At 42.2% G+C, this 13,972-nt stretch overlaps 1 protein-coding gene across 9 annotated transcripts in view; it reads left to right on the top strand.

Annotated features, from left to right (window-relative positions):
* Positions 1–1,900: 1,900 nt before the first annotated feature.
* The window catches only part of LOC135947332 (SH3 and multiple ankyrin repeat domains protein 3-like), a 55,709-nt gene continuing 43,637 nt past the window's right edge, over positions 1,901–13,972 (top strand). For 5 of the 9 annotated variants that reach the window (XM_065496093.1, XM_065496104.1, XM_065496098.1 and 2 more), the window contains exon 1: positions 1,902–2,081. The gene's annotated coding sequence lies outside the window, so the exon portion shown is untranslated. Of the gene's footprint in view, positions 2,082–13,972 lie in introns of all 9 variants that reach the window. The other 4 variants (XM_065496094.1, XM_065496100.1, XM_065496102.1 and 1 more) reach the window with 1 other exon arrangement.

Below are 13,972 nucleotides of genomic sequence, written 5' to 3'. Positions count from 1 at the left end.
AATAGATAGGGAAACTGTGCCGCCAAACAGTATTTCAGCGCAGGTGGCCTACCATTCCGACTCGTAAATATTTTTGCTTAGGTCGGTGCGGGCAAGTGGCTGCTGCTAATCATATTAAAATGAACTTGAAGTTTTAAACAATTTTACCAAGCATTATGAATTAGAAACTTACAAATATGGTACTTTATTAAAGTTAGGACTGAATTTTCGACATTTCCTTTGAGAATTTAATTTTTTAAAAATGGTTAATCGTCAAGCACTATCACAACGATTGAAAGCTTGGAAAAGGATTTACAAAAAAAAAGACAAAAATGTCTCACTTTTCTCACAGTCATTAAATAAAGTGATTTTTGGGACACTTAGTTGGTTTTTGGTATTGCTGTATCCTTGATTGAACAACAGTTTTAAAAAATAGTTTCCAATTTTATGATCTTCCACCAACGACACCAATATTATTTTATCATTAACAATCATTGGGACGTACCTAATGACACCAACGTTTTTGTAATGTGTAAAAGTGGCATTAAAATTAATTTAACATATTTATAAATAATAGCCACAAAAACCCTGTCTAGATAAGATTGGTGCTGGACTGGGGTCCTGATTAATTTTTTAATAGCATATGACAATATTTTTCCTGGGAAAATTTGACACGAATAAATATGGACTACGAAGCTAATAGCCAATATCCTTCCTCGTAACTGTATTTGAATTTATGACAATTTTAACCATTGTGGAGAATTTATTTGCCATTATTGATGGGAATAATTTTGCTACTATTTTATTCACGAGTTTCAGCGAGTTGTTCGCTAGCACTACAAATGCCTTATTTCTCCTAGCGTGATTTTCTTGACTTTAAATGCTTGTAAAATAATATGACTTGTTTGGAGAAATAAAAACGAATTGAATTGAATTGATAAATGTGACCAAGACATTAAGAGAAATGCGGATAGCAAAACGATCAGCATTTTTTCTGAGTTTAAAAATTCTTTTAAAAATTAAAATTTAATTTAATTTTTTATTTTGTTGCTATTTTTAATTTGTTGAAAATTAATGCCACCTTTTAAAGTGAGTTTTAATCCCGTAAATGAAAAAATGAAAAAAAGACTTATGCTATGTAAAGCCAGTCTCCTTTATTATATCTCATTATTGGAAGTTCAGCCACTAAATGTAAAAATTGGAGTGCCGTGAACCGTCGTAAAAATGTCCCTAAAAGTTCATCAGATATGTAGGGTGACAACAGGCGGAGCCCCTTGTTATTGAAGGATTGCGCTCCAGGCTTGCGCCTTATGCGCTTTATAGCATCAACCATAATTTTGGAGCCGACTTTTTTTACTCATCAAACCGGGTTCGTTTTAATTCGTGTTAGTGTAATTTTTATGGGATTAACCTCAAACAGGAAACAAAAATTATCGTAAAATATATATCAATAAATTGATTTTATTGTGGCTGCTCTCATAGGCGAACATCAAAGAATGGAGAGCTAAAAATTAAGCCATATTTTCTATGTATATAACCATAGTAAAATCAATTTTATAAATTAAATTCAACCCAGATTTTTTTCCTTATTCATTTATATATATATTACTTTAAATGTAATATAATAGAGCATTTTAAAACATCTCTTTTGAAAAAAATGACATTTAGAAAACGACGAAATCAAAATAGTAATGACTCTCTAATCTCTTCTATGTATCGGGAAATAATATGTATTTTCATCAGTCCGTGTGCTACACTGTGGAAAAATTTCTTTCTCCTGCGGATTTGGTTATGGTTCTCGGTGTTGAGTTGCCGTAGACAACGACGGACACAGCCGGTGGGTCGTGGCACCTGGCGGCGTGCGGCGACACCATGCCAGGCAGGCAGGGCCTGTCGAGAACAATGCGGCGGGCGGCCGCAAGCAAGTGGCTGGTGGCTGCCTCAGTCAACGCGCTGACACGGTGCCTGTCGAGCAGTGCGATCAAGCAGCTTTGGTTTCTTTCGGACCGACCTGACAGAGAGTGTTGTGACCTGTGACCCGGCGCGTGAAAGGGATTTTTGTGCCGACGCGGGGGAAACAACGCTGACCCACGAGCAGACAGGTGAGTGCACGGGTACAAACAAATAATAATAATACTTAAAGCATTAAACAGCTGCAAGAACATTGTGTGTTGTATCCGCGTCAGGTGCTGGAAATTTAAAGACCGTCGTGATTTGCAGCTTTTCTTGCAATCAGGAATGCTTCAGACGGAATAAATCTTTAAAATTTCTTTGTAATTTTAATTGATCGATAAAATTCTTTGACTCATTCATCAATCGTGATATTTCGATTCCGAGGACAATGATTCACCCCGCACCCTCTTTTGAGTGGTGCTGCCGATCGCACCCCCAATCGATTCGAGCAATTTATATCTGCTGCTCGTGCCGGCTCGTTCATTCAACCCCGTAGCACGAGTCGAACGCTATCGATTGCTTCCTGAAATTCAAATCGGAGCAGAATAAAAGAGATGAGATGGGAGAGTGTTTGTGTTTTGTTTCCTTCGCCGCTCGGTCGCCCTGAGATTGATTCCGTGTGAATATCGATCGCACGCGCGGTCCGACACGACAAAACGCAATATGCACGTGTGCGGCAGGCTCCAATTTCATATTTTGCGTCGACTTCCTCCAAATTTGTCAGTTAATATATTAACCCCAAGGAATCGAGTTTCTGCACTGAATCTTCCATAGGGCGATTAATTTGGTATCTAATTTTTTCCACTTTCCTAAAATTTGCTGAGCAAAACTTAAAATAATATAATTTTCACAGGAGGTAAGGCGGAGTCTTAAGGAAATATTTTCCTTTTGCCGAAATTAAATTCCGACCTTTTTAGCGGTGTAGTTGAAATAGATTTTGTCTTGTTTATTTTTACTTTCTAATTCATTTTATTTTTCACGCTTTGTTGTCTATGGAAATAAAGCACGAAATATAAATAGAGACCGATCAAGGAGACACGAAAGAGACGCCTTTTTTCCTAAAATAAACTGCGCAAAGTGCACCTGTCTCAACACCATAATGTGTGAGAAGCGTTCTAGCTCTCTACAAACAAATAATGGCCCGATTTGCTCCCCAACAATAGAGTGAAAAAATAAGTTCTGTGTGCGCGGCGTGCGCGGGAACAAGGAGCAAAAGGATTATTCGCTTTGTCAGTCGGCCAAAAATCAAAGCTCGTGCGAAACGAGAGGAGGATTATCACAATATTTGGCTCGACGCCCTGGAAACTAAGCTATTTGACAAAATGCAAGTAGTAAAAGTCGAACTTATAATTATAACGGCTTAGAGTGGAAAGAAAGCTCAACTTGACACCAGATTTTATGGCAGGAAACATTTTTATTTTCGGTCAAGTTGTGTTAACGGCTCATAAACAAACCATTGTAAACTTGCACTAACATATATTCTCATCTTGATCACCATTTTTATAGATTGGATTTAAAAGTAAAACTGATTATAATTATTGTTTTTTCTGTAACGGCTTTGATGTTTATCCCATCTAAACAGCTTGACGCAATTAATATACCGATTATATAATATAAATCGACTGCTTTCAGATTATAATTTCTATCAAACTGTATGGCTTTAGTTTCAAATTACCAGTGATGTGCCTGAAATATTCGGTGAATTTCTTAAATTTGCGAATTTTTCTGATGTTAAGTAATCACTTACGTCCCATTTTCAACTTTACCGGACAGCTCACTTCCATCTGAATTTTTAAGCGTCAAAATTTCGTAATTTTTACTCCAAGATTTTGGCATAGTAATATTTTCAATGTAAAAATGTTGTGGAAAACAGCTTCGACGTGGAGCAGTCAAAGTTAAATGAGCAACATCGCAAGGGCTGCTGCTGAACCTTTTGTTTTTCCCCCGCAAATGATCTGTTCGAGCTTTGCTCTGCTCCAACCGCACGGTGCATGAAATATTCACACGAGAGCAGCAGCATCCCCCTCGAGAGAGACACTAACGAACCCACCCTCTCACCCTCTCGAGCACATTTGCAGACAGAAATGTACGTGTACCCCAGCAATTCCCTGGTCTTTTTCATCTTTCGGTCGATTTGGAAATGCTGTTCCTCGATCCCTGCATTGCACAAATCAGGCAGGCAGGCGCATTCTTTTCTCACACAGACCTCACAGCAAGACTGCCGTTGATTGCTCGGGATTGCTTAATGGAATTCTCTCGTTTCGTTTGACCCCTGAGATTGTGGGTTTCTAATTCATTGTTTGATATTCCAAAGCAAAATTTCAAATAGGGTTCAATGTCCTCACGCGTTAAAAATCACTTTTACGGTCTCCAACACGCACGAGAAGTCGTTTAAAAGCGCACACTGATATAATTTACAGCCGGTGCAATCGATTCGGCATTAAAAAGAAGAATTTTGCTCGCGTGCTAACAAACGATTATACATATTTTAAATTCGGAAACGTGCCATGGAGGGTGCCGAGTGGAATTTTCCAACACGTACAACAAATAAAAATTGTAACGGGAGCTTTTTACACGCGTACGAAATTCGTGTTGTAGGTGCGTCCACTTATACGATTTGCATCCACCCCCGCGCTCGCGGAAGAAATGGAAAGAGAGCATCGATTGTTGCCTTTGACCGTGCCGCGCACGTTTAATGAGAGAACAGTTATTATCGTTTCGCGGACACGCCCGGTCGAAACTCTTTGGAGATTTACTCAGCCCGGTCATGCAAGCCGCAGAGTAAAATTTGTAATGACAGGCACCGCGTGCGTGAAATATGCAAAAAGTGTCCTCTCGTGCGCGGAAATCCGCATTTGACGCACGGAACGGTGCATTTCGGTCAGATATGGAGCGGACGTGCATCAATTCCGGGCTCAGCGGCGAGATAAAAAAATGTTTAATTTTTGACTGGGTCTAATGATACTGCATACAATCTAATTTATGACACATCATAAATTTTTAAACTAAATAATGCAGGTATTAACCGAGAGAGTTTTATTTTTTTGTCCAAATTAAAAATTGGTAAAATAAAAGTTGGTTTATATTGTCTTTAATATTCGAAATTCAAAAGTCTTTGAAGTAAATTGGATAATATACTCAGCAATGCCCTATTTCTGTTCAGTTCATGTTTATTACGAGTGTCTTGTTGGAAATCAATTTCGGCCGGCAATGGTCTTCAAATTTGATTGTCTCGGCAAAGGAAGAAGGAATGGCAGGCTTACAAATAAATCTTGATTTCGGAGCAGATCGCTGATCGATCGGTCGCAGCGAAGCGCCGGAAAAAGCTGTTTCGCTTTTCGAGCTTTGTTGTTTTGTTGTCGGAGCCGTAGCGGTTTTCGTCGCTTGCGGCGCTCTCGGGCGTCAGCCTTTATTTATAATTTACAATCAGCCATTGTGGGAATCGTGCGAAATTAATTAGATGCAAACTGCCGTGCACACCGCCCGACCGGTTAGACGAATTTATGGCTCGATCGAGTTTTGCGTCCGAAAGTGTGCGAGATCGTTTCTTGATAAAACTAACAAAATGCATCACGGCCCCGGGGAACTATTAATTGATCTACTTGCAGATATTGATAGAGCTACAATTTTGCCAGCACACCCAAATTAAAATCAGTCAGAATATTTGGGTAAAATTGTTATAAATCGTTAAAATAGCAATGATATAAATGCTGTTGCAAAAACCATCTTGACCCTTAAAATTCGAAAATATAGTTTGGAATTAATATAAGGGGTAAAATGATGTTGGAGACAGTTTCAATATCCTACCGAATTTTCAAATTATGTTGATCTACTGTTTTTTGAGTGCTTGTCTGCTCTCGCGAGACGCGGAACCTTTATTTGGAGGGCTTTTTGCTCATAAAGCAGCGTGTCTGCGCGGCAGTTATTCGTGGAAGTGAAAGACCTGAGGCCGGCCGGCGCTGCCCCTCGCGACACGTCTGCCGAGAGAGCAGGTTTTGAAAGAGGCAGAATACGCGAACAACGCCACGGACGGAGAGCAGAAGGAAATGCACTCGATGCGGACAATTTACAGAGTTAGCAGTGGTCGTCGACGACAGAAAGAGCAGATGACTGCCGCCGCTTTCGAGAGGCAGCAAGCAGATAAAAAGGAATGAAAAATAAACGCGCGTGTATTTTCATGAGCGGCGCGCAGAAATAAATATGTACATCGGGGAGTGGATAACCTTGATTGGGAGACTCTCGCGCGCGCTGCTGCTGCCTGCCTGCCTGGCCTGGCCTGCCTGCCGAGGATAAAAAAGGTGGCTGCGACGGCGGCCGACGTGGGCAGCGCGCGGCAGCGTGGGCTCCCCCTGACCAAGGCGAGATCGGGCTGCGGCGGCCGAGCCAGCGAGCGGTCAGGTGCATTCCTCCGCAAACCGCGCGCCGCCCTTTAACGCTCCCAAGCCAATTCTACCTGCACGCCCGGAAAAACTGCCCGCGGAAAAGTGATTTCGGCCGACCACAAACACTCTTTGATTGGCACAAAGCCTCAAACTTTCGATTAAAGGTTTTATTTGTGCTCTAAACGCCCATTAAAATTTTCTGTTTCAAAAAATTTTATGCTATGTATAGTATGGATGAACTCTATTTTTTTTTAATTTTACATAATTCCTCGCTAAATGGGAAATTAAGCATTTTTTAATATCATTGAGAGAAGATAAAATAATTGCTGTCAACATATTTATCCTAATTAACATGAATAGCAAAAAGATAGCGTCCTATGCCATGACTATGTGCATGTGTCATTACATCTCATAAAATGGCACGAATTACAACTACATTTGCTACAAAAATCGTTTTCCATTATCATTCACACAGAATTAACCGACCGAGAAGCTTCCACCGGCCAATTACGAAACAAAAGAGTAGCAATCACCGGGACTGGATCGCTTAGTCGCGTTCCACCGCATTTATTACATCGAAAATTCATTACTGCCGTCATCCGTTTTGCTCCTCCGTCGCTGCCGCCTCCGACGACACACAAAAGGGAAAAGACAATGTAGGCAAATTGATTTTCCATTTGCGTCCTCAGCGTCGGCACATTGCCAAGCCGCACTGCAGCCGCACAGCACTAACAAAAACTTTTCCGAAATGTTATAAAATGTGCGAGTATGGCACACGTCCTTTTCAATTCCCAGGCGTACGTGCGACCCGTTTGAAATTATTTGGGGTGGCAAATGTATACTCGAGCGCCGCGCCTTTGACACGCGTCCCGACATGAATTTATATCCGCGTTCAATCCCCGAGTGGGTGAGCATCTTTGTGTCATCTATAAAAGCTCGGTTCGCTCTCTCAAAGAGGATGAACACGGATTCTGAGAGCAAGCAGATAGAGTTGCTTGAAAATGGCAATTGAGAATTATTTTATTTCTCAGGAGAAATGTGTCGTGAAGACCTTGATTCAATCTCAAAACCAAGTTAGTAAGTCGCGGTTGTTTTCAGGTGAGATATCCCAAAACTAGAAGTGTGCCTTTCGCGCCTTGAAACGAAAATGAGGCTTCAAGACCGTTTCGCACAATTTGCTTTCGCGTCGAATCAATCACGAGGCGCTGACAGATTGGGAGTGCATGCATAATGAGCAAACGAGGCCCAAAAATGCGGCATTGCCCAATTGCTCAATAATCACTTCATTTTCGGCTTGCATTGTATGGTAAACATGTAGGCCCACGCGCGATTCGGAGGCGAGGATTTCACCTGTACCGGCGCAATCAATTTGCAAGTAACCCGGCAATGGCGAAAGGTCGTCCATTTTTCGCGCCTTTTCTGGTTCGCCTGCCCGTCGCTTTTCCACGCTGGAATCAATTCGAAATCGGCCAGTTTTGAGGTGTATGCAAAGGTCGGATTTAATGAGCGCCGCGCAATCTGATCGGGTCGAAACAATTCTATACTCACGGCCTTTTGAGATTATCAGAGAGGAACAAATACACAGGGTTGAATTGTTGCCTGAATGAGGAAATTTCGGAGCTGCAATTACAGACACTCGAAGAATGAAATTCCAAAAGTGATTCACTCTAAACACTGACTGAATAAAATGCTTTAAAGTCTGAAATTGTATATCTGAGTTCTCAAAAGTTGCGACATTCATCATGCTGCGCATCGTCTTTGCATCTCTGACGCATCACTGCTCATCGCTATTAAAGGTGCCACTGTCGCTTCTCACATTATCATGATCCGACAAATCCACCCAAAATCACTTCTTGCGGGGGCAAATATATTGATTTCGCCAGTAAATTAGAGCGTCTGGTAATTTTCCAGCAGCTTTTTCCAAGCGTGCGTCAGATATCGAATGCAACAATAAAACGCGTAGACACACAGAGATGCCGTCCAATTAGCGTTTTAATTAATTTGCCGGCGTGTCAAGCGATTGGCCGTAAAAGGCGAGACTCGTGTGCGTCTAATTGCGATTCCGCGGCGTGCGGAGATGCTCGACTTTCCAATAAATCTCACTTAATCGCCCAATGTGCAGCCGCGCGCGCCAACTCTGCCGCCAAGGCTGTGCTTGATCATCTTTTTGTCGTCGTTCAATTAGATCTCCCCATCTTCCAAGGCCGCGCACCGATCATCATTAAGTCGATCACTCATTCTCAGGCCGCGTGAATTATTCAAAGTCTCCCACGCGACTGTTGCGACCACCAAACACAATCGGAGCAAGCGCTAGCTAATTGAATATTTTGAGAGCAAAAGTAGTTGTGTTATGCAAAGTGGAAAACAAGACTGCCCGCGGCGACTTCCAGTAGTACTCGGTGACAACACAATTACTATAATTAGGATTACAGTGTGTGCGAACGCACTAAACACCTGTCAAGGTGGCTCTTTTATTGACTGGGTGACCCTTGAGAGACGCATTTTTGCTGCTTCTCAAATGAACGTAACTGTTAATTTACAATGAAGGTAATTATCGGCGAACAAGAGCGTGGTTGTGCATGACTATGTGAATGAGCAATTTATTCCGATTTTTATACGCCGACTTAATATGAAAATGAATTCAATGCTTTCGAAATCGAGCCAAAATTAAGTCTCTGTGACCCGAATCAAGCGGCGCAATTGAATTCGGGACGCGCGCATAAGTGCAGGCCTTAAAAGGTCGGCGAGTTAGTTGTTCTCGCGTCTGCACTGAAATTTATCTTTGCAATCACGTGATCGTTAAAATGTATTAGAGCAGTGCTACCAGCAGCGGCGGTCGAATCCTTTTCGCGTAGGTCGGCCCGTGTGTTTGTGTGGGCGCCGCGAGAATGAAAAGCAACACTTTCGCTCATGCGGAGTCGCGCGCGCGGCCACCGCAGCCGGTCTCCAGCCAGCCAAGAACGGACGAACAAACGATCCGAGAAGCCAGGGACACACCCTTGCAGCTCGCGAACAAATTGACCCGTACGTGTGTGTGTGTGTTTGCTCAGAGAATGAGTCAAACGTGGCCCAGGAGGCGCCTCGAACCCCACCCAACCCCCGGACCTGCCTCTTTTCTTCAAGACGACCAGAATGTTCTCAGCTGATGAAAATTTACTTGCTTATTTTTAAATTATCTGCAGCACGAACTTTTATTGAAAGGGAAAAGTTTTCAATCAAGAAGAGAGCAAAGTTTTAGAATACATCAAAGCAGCTTTTCTTCAAGATACGTTAACTAAAAGTGAAATCCCGAAAGAGAGAGAGAGAGAAAGAAAAATATGATAGCAGGCCTCCCCTATAAATCCCTGTGAATGTCATAAACGGTTAACAATATCCTCATTATTTTGCAGCGCCGTAAATTTGTCCCATGTGGCCGGACATCCTTTCCCATGGGCTGCTGCTGCCTAAAGTGTTGGTGGCGTAACAACAGTTTTATTATAACCTGCTCTCCGTACATATCGAATTGAAAGCGCACTTTCTCTGCAGCAATTTGTCCTCGGATCATGAAGGAAGCGAGCCCACATGTGCCGCGACCATAGACAGAAGAAAAGCAGGCGAATTCGCAAGCCGCTCGGGTTTCCCTCAAATATATCAATTACTGCGCAAGAAATAACTTTTCAATTGCTCCGTCGGCGGTGCGATTTATGAAAACGCGCGCGGCCTGCCTCAACTGGAGCCGGCTTTTGCCGCAGAAAAGCCGACAATCGCGTCCGTGTGTGGGTAATTAAAACGAAATTCCGAAGGAGGAGACAAGTGTGCGGAGATAAAACGAAGCTTAAAAGCCTTTCGTTCCGCGTAAAAACACGTCACCTGTCAAAAAGCGTAATTTATGAGAAGCGGCAGGGTATTTTACACTGTTTATTTGCCTGAGCAGAGCAGCAGAGAGCCTGTTTCTGCAGCAGACGACGGCCTTTCAAACACTGCAGAAACTTAAAAAAACACTCGTCTCTCCGCTAATTGTTTGGAACCCGCAATTTCGGGGATTTTCACACGTCTGCTCAACGCCTGCGACAGCAAACACTCGACACTCGTTGAAACCTGTGAATTTGAAATGCGATAATATGTATTTCGTTAAAAAAATCACTTAGTGCAGCCATGAATTATTCTAAAATATCATACAATCATTATTTGCTTCATAACGTTATTTGAGTGGATGACAACAACTTAATCATTTCATTTTTACGTAATGTCCTCAAAGACTTACGATCATCCAGCAAGCAAAAATGTATGCCAAAGTCGCGGTGCAAGCTGTATACATCCCGAAATAGACCACTTGCTACAATTCGGGCTGAGAGAAACTGAAAATAATCGGCACATTGGGCAACGAGATCACGCGCCGTGGAGCAATTACGCCGCACGGAAAAAGTAAAAGCAGCTGACGGATAATGATAATAATTGTTGCATCTGTGTGTTAGTTTATCTGGCGTGGCGGGCGGGCGTGCGATGAGAAACTGTGACATGGGAAAATCTGGCACGGCCCCTGCGAGAGCAGGAAGTGCTCCATTAATTCATAAAACAAAGCGTGCGCGCGACCCAAACACCAGCGACTTGCTTGCACTTTTTATTGCTTATCGGATCGCGGCTTCACATCTCCCGTCCATTGAGATCATTATGCAACTGCACGCCGCTGTAAAAATAATGCATTGCATTGCAGAAGAAATCACATGCGCGCGCGTGAGGTGTTTGTCAGTTGGTTTTTATGGCGCGTTTTTTGCTTTGTGGGCGAAGAAGCGACTCGAAGGTCTAATGCATCATGCATGCAGTTGTTTTTATCGGCCATTAACGCAAAGCTTGATTAACTAATTAGCATCACCGACTGACAACCCATGCGATTGCAATTAATTTGACACTGACTTTTCATGCCTGATGATGTCAAGTCAGATTAATCAAAGAGATCGGTTTCCAACGCTCACGTTAATTTTTATTATCACATAAAAGGTCGGATCCAATCAATTTAAAATAAATATAGCATATTTTGCACACGTATTTTATTGCAAATCAAACCGATTTCGATTATTCGATGACGTGAAAAAGTGCTCATTCCATTGTCAATCTTACCAGACAGTCTTGTTGATTTATGGGGTTCAAATGTCGCTCAAATGGATTACATTGGCATGCAGGGTGAGCCCAAGACAATATGTCAAACAATTCTAGGAGCGTGTGTATATTATACGATCCCGAGGTTGGAGGTCAAGTGGCTCAAATGAATCTGTGCGACGTGTGCGTTCGTCTATGCCTGTCAAGTCCATTCGTATTTACGTCTAATTTAATTTCTTCTTCGCATATATGATGCACTGATGACTCTGAGCTGTAAAATTAATCTAATGGATTCTTGTTTTATTTTTATGGCTTGTTGCATCGATAGATCTTAAAATCACGAATGGTGACGCAATGCTCCTCAAGAAGAGAGATGAGAATATAAGAAAGAGTCGTTTTCAAAATATTTCGTTGCTGCGTCAAAATTATTTGACAGACGCCATTTTGTGAACACCGAGGATTTCTCGATTTGGGTGTCACTCCGCGGCTGACAAATAAATTACACGGCCGCGAAAATCGTGTTCTGTTTCACCAAGTTCGGAGCAGAGGATAAAATGCTGGAGCAGCGGGAGATGAAATAATGTAATGGCAGGCGCTCGTCGTAAATTTGGCGCGGCAATGCTTTCAAAAATGCTTCGCTTCGGGATTAATTACCTTTGCCGTATTTGCATAAGTGCACTCCCACAGCACAATACAAATTAGAAACGATCGCGCCTTTTTTAGCCTCGTTCTGTCCGTCCATCTGTCCGTTTTGGAGTTGCTGTGAGAAAATCGGCGGCGACGGCGGCGGCAAGTTTATTTACGAGCGTGTTTAGCACTTCATTTGCGGCCGGGAGGAAAGTAAAATTAATTGTCTGCCGCAGAGATAAGGACGCAAGCAGAGCACACGCGTGAAATTTAATGGGCGAAATTACTCGTGAGTGAGTCTGCAATTTTCGGCGTTGGCGCGACACCCAGACGCACCTCCCTTCTCCCAGCCCTCAATTAAGTTCTTTGACTTAAATCAGAGCTGGAGCTTAAACCTGAATTTTTAAAACTGAAATTAAAACACTTTTAAATCCAGGGATTATAAATTATTTAATTCCGGCAGAATATTTCATTTTGGTTTTCACGGGAAAGTGTGATGGATTTTGTTGCAAATTTGCAGAATAAATAAAAAAAACATTTAGCAGTTTTGATTTCACGTGTGGTTGTGAAAACTCTGCGCAAACAGGAGCCGAATTTTGCATAGTATATATATTCGAGTGCGCGTGTGTCGCCTGCTCAGTGCGCGGCCATAAATGGAGTGGAAATTGCCGGCGGCTGCTGAAATCACCGAGCGTTATTATTATATGATTTTATTATCGTGTGAGTGTGTCACTCGTTGCAAAACATGCCTAGGCACTTGCATATACATTATTTGTCGCTCGCCTGCACAATAAACTTGCGCGCGTTCCCATCCTTGTTATTGTTAGCACCTCTCGCAGATTCATTCGCGCCGAGATTAATAATGATTCCTGCGAGCGTGAAATGCAACGTTTGTTGCGAAAAGAAATTGCACGGCAGCACATATAGCTTTTTGAATAATCTGCCTTGCTGAAGTAGAGCACAGGACCACAAAGAAGGTGGAAATCCATTGTAGCAACACTGAACCAGCGTTGCGAGATATTAAGTAGGAAATTATTGTGTATATATGATTGAAAACTGCTTTTATTAATGGCAAAATATTAAATTGTGTGCTATCACACAGCGAGAGGAATTGAAATTAAAATATTCATGATAAATTTGACAAAATGGCATTTTTCCATTTTCCGACGAAATATTAAGACGATTAAGACATATCCTGCGTGTAAATTAAAAGCCACCAACTCAGTTTAGCAATATAAAAATTCATATTTTTTTAATGAAGGCAAATGTAATAAATCAATTTCGAGTTTAATTGAATACAATATTATTTTTGCAAATTCTTTGGTAATTTTTTTTTTTGCTCTTTTTATCCCTGTCCGAGGGCCGGGAAGGGCGCACACAGCACTAGCACGAATGCTGAAACCTGGGTCCCAATAACACCGCGAACGGATAACATGGGCGCACCAGGCCGCACAGGGACCCAGCCCACTCAAGGGCCACTTGCCTCCGCACCGAGGACTGCAATGAAACGCTAGACATTTGTCCCGTGAAGCCAAATCACGCATGCTGGAAAGGTGCAAACCAGCAAGTAGCGAGTCGGCGCCGGCGCGCCTCCCAGCCCGTTGAGCAATTTGAGCATTTCGAGTCACTAAACTAACCACTTTTTTGCCATCTCTGACATTGGGTAGCCAGTATTAGATCTCCGAACTGCTCAAATACCTCACATTGCTTTGACACTCCTGAGAGTGCCTTAACAATGCGAGCCAACGGGCTGGTTATTGGTTCTAAATTGCCAATTAAAGAATTTCCGCTAGTGATATCCTCAGAATATAAACAACGCCCTTCAAGACCGATAGTAATTACAAATTATGAACTTGAAATCCACGATTCGTTGCTTTGAGCCTTAAATAAACATGTATGTTCTCGATCCGCTTTGTGGATAAGGCAAAAACAAAGGAATATTTTTTAAACTTTGG

Source organism: Cloeon dipterum, chromosome X (genome assembly GCF_949628265.1).
Source record: "Cloeon dipterum chromosome X, ieCloDipt1.1, whole genome shotgun sequence".
NCBI classification, from domain to species: Eukaryota; Metazoa; Arthropoda; class Insecta; order Ephemeroptera; family Baetidae; genus Cloeon; species Cloeon dipterum.
The sequence above is the reverse complement of the archived record's forward strand: the minus strand, read 5'-3'. Positions and strand labels throughout refer to the sequence as shown.